We start from the raw sequence: 2,902 nt of genomic DNA, 5'->3' as shown, positions 1-2,902 counted from the left end.
AATTTAAGTTTGGTGTTGTGATGAGCGGATAATTTATACCCTTTTTGGCATTATTTTTACATAGTTTTTAGTATATTTTAGTTACTTTTTATTATATTTTTGTTAGTTTTTATTCAAAAATCACATTTTCTGGACTCTACTATGAGTTTGTGTATTTTTCTGTAATTTCAGGTATTTTCTGGCTAAAATTGAGGGACCTGAGCAAAAATCTGATTCAGAGGCTGAGAAAGGACTACAGATGTTGTTGGATTCTGATCCTCCTGCACTCGAAATGGATTTTCTGGCGCTACAGAAGCTCAATTGGCGTGCTCTTAATTGCGTTGAAAAGTAGACAACTTGGGCTTTCCAGCAATATATAATAGGTCATACTTTACCCGAGATTTGATGGCCCAAAGTGGCGTTAAACGCCAGCCAGAAACTTTTTGGCATAAAATGCCAGAACTGGCATACTTCTTGGCGTTAAACGCCCTTTTTGGCACCCAGGGTGGCTTTTAACTCCAATTTGAGGCATATGCACGTGGAAGCTTGAAGGCTCAGCCCAAACACTCACCAAGTGGGTCCCAGAAGTGGATTTCTGCACTATCTGCACTTAGTTACTCATTTTCTGTAAAGCTAAGTTACTAGTTTAGTATAAAAACTACTTTTAGAGATTTATCTTGTAACTCATTACATTTTTTACATCTCATATTGTATCTTTGACGTCATGAGTCTCTAAACCCCATAGGTGGGGGTGAGGAGCTCTACTATGTCTCAATGGATTAATGCAATTACGACTGTTTTCTTTTCAAATAAGTTTGATTCTGTTCTAAGATACTCACTCGTACTTCAATATGAAGAATATGATGATCCGTGACACTCATCATCATTCTCAACTTTATGAATGCACACCTAACAACCATTCCCGTTCTATCTGAGCTCATCGTAGTCATTGGGAGACAACTTGAGTGCGTATCTCTTGGGTCTCTGATCCACGGACCGAGTCCGTGAGATTAGAACCTTTGTGGTAGAGGCTAGAACCAATTGGCAGTATTCCTAGGATCCGGAAAGTCTAAACTTTGTCTGTGGTATTCCGAGTAGGATCTGGAAAGGGTGAGTGTAACGAGCTTCAAACTCATGAATGTTGGGCGCAGTGACAGTGTGCAAAAGGATAGAGAGATCCTATTCCAACACTAGTGAGAACCGACAGATGATTAGCCGTGCGGTAGCTGTACCTGGTATTTTTCATCCGAGACGAGAGATCCGACAGTTGATTAGTCGTGCAGAAACCATGCTTGGTATTTTTCATCCGAGAGGATCATACAGCTTGCCATGGAAGGAAACCATGCGTGTTTGGAGAAGAAGACAATAGGAAAGAAGAGATTCAGAAGACAGAGCATCTCCGGAACCTTAACCTGTTCCTCATTACTGAATCACAAGTATCATTTATTTCATGTTATTTACTTTTCATAAACAAAAAATCATTTTTATCATAGCTTGCTTCAAGCCGACAATCCCGGTGGGATCGACCATTACTCACGTAAGGTATGAGTTGGACGACCCAGTGCACTTGCTGGTTAGTTGTGCGGAGTTGTGAAAAGTGTGATCACAATTCCGTGCACCACCCATCCTAGTACTACTCTCGCCCAAGCACGCTTAACTACGGAGTTTTGATGGGATCCGGTGCATTAGTGCTGGTATGATCGCACCTGTTAAAGTATGCGCACATAATTATCATAAGCTTGTCTCTCGACGTAGGGTAAGTGGAGCTGCGAAGCCCTGCGGGGCCCGTTGGAGCTTGCCAAAAATCAGTTCATTAAGGCTCGCTTTAGCTAAACTATTTGAGATAGCATCGTTTAAAGAATGAGGATAAGCACGACGTAAAAAAAAAAAAAAGAGGTGCAACACGAGCACTTCCTAGGAGGTCACCCATCGTAGTACTACTCTTGCCCAAGCATGCTGAATTGCGGATTTCTGATGGGATCCGGTGCATTAGTGCTGGTATGATTGCACCTATTAAAGTATTTGCACACAATTATCGTAAGCATGTGTTGCGACATAGGGTAAGTCGAGCTGCGAAGCCTTGCGGGGCCCGTGGGAGTCTGCCGAAAATCAGTTTATTAAGGCTCGCTTTAGCTAAACTATTCGAGATAGCGTCGTTTAAAGAACGAGGGTATGCACGACGTAAAAAAAAAAAGAGGTGCAACACGAGGACTTCCCAGGAGGTTACCCATCCTAGTACTACTCTCGCCCAAGCATGCTTAACTCATCCTATTACTACTCTCGCCCAAGCACGCTTAACTGCGGAGTTCTGATGGGATCCGGTGCATTAGTGCTGGTATGATCGAACCTATTAAAGTATGCGCACACAATTATCATAAGCATGTCTCGCGACGTAGGGTAAGTCGAGCTGTGAATCCCTGCAGGGCCCGTGGGAGCTTGCCGAAAATCAGTTCATTAAGGCTCGCTTTAGCTAAACTATTCAAGATAGCGTCATAAAAAGAGGTGCAACACGAGGGCTTCCGAGGAGGTCACCCATCCTAGTACTACTCTCGCCCAAGCACGCTTAACTGCGGAGTTCTGATGGGATCCAGTGCATTAGTGCCGGTATGATCGCCCCTAGTAAAGTATTCACACACAATTATCATAAGCATATCTCACAACGTAGGGTAAGTCGAGCTTCGAACCCCTGCGGGGCTCGTGGGAGCTTGCCGAAAATCTGTTCATTAAGGCTCGCTTTTTACTTCCTTTGAGTTCGCTAGTTATAATTTTGTTTAGATCTTGTGTTAAATTTATGTTTTCTTGTTATTTCTCTTTTCTTTTCATTTTATGAACTTCGTGGATTTTGAATTTCTATTAGTGCATTGATGTTTTCTATGATCGATAGTGTTATTTGAATTGTTTTCTATTGATAATTGTTAGTGGG

General features: G+C 42.3%; 2 non-coding genes and 2 pseudogenes across 2 annotated transcripts; all 4 read right to left on the bottom strand.

Annotated features, from left to right (window-relative positions):
- Positions 1 to 1,573: 1,573 nt before the first annotated feature.
- On the bottom strand, positions 1,574 to 1,687 carry LOC112759823 (5S ribosomal RNA; annotated as a pseudogene).
- Positions 1,688 to 1,872: 185 nt separating this feature from the next.
- On the bottom strand, positions 1,873 to 1,991 carry LOC112759504 (5S ribosomal RNA). The gene has a single exon (XR_003180243.1). It is a non-coding gene; the product is annotated as a 5S ribosomal RNA (ribosomal RNA).
- Positions 1,992 to 2,173: 182 nt separating this feature from the next.
- On the bottom strand, positions 2,174 to 2,328 carry LOC112759498 (5S ribosomal RNA; annotated as a pseudogene).
- Positions 2,329 to 2,478: 150 nt separating this feature from the next.
- Positions 2,479 to 2,597, bottom strand: LOC112760539 (5S ribosomal RNA). The gene has a single exon (XR_003180975.1). It is a non-coding gene; the product is annotated as a 5S ribosomal RNA (ribosomal RNA).
- Positions 2,598 to 2,902: the final 305 nt, after the last annotated feature.

The sequence above is a fragment of the Arachis hypogaea genome, chromosome 16, assembly GCF_003086295.3.
Source record: "Arachis hypogaea cultivar Tifrunner chromosome 16, arahy.Tifrunner.gnm2.J5K5, whole genome shotgun sequence".
Taxonomy (NCBI): domain Eukaryota; kingdom Viridiplantae; phylum Streptophyta; class Magnoliopsida; order Fabales; family Fabaceae; genus Arachis; species Arachis hypogaea.
Note: the sequence above shows the minus strand (reverse complement) of the source record. Positions and strands in the feature narration are given on the sequence as shown.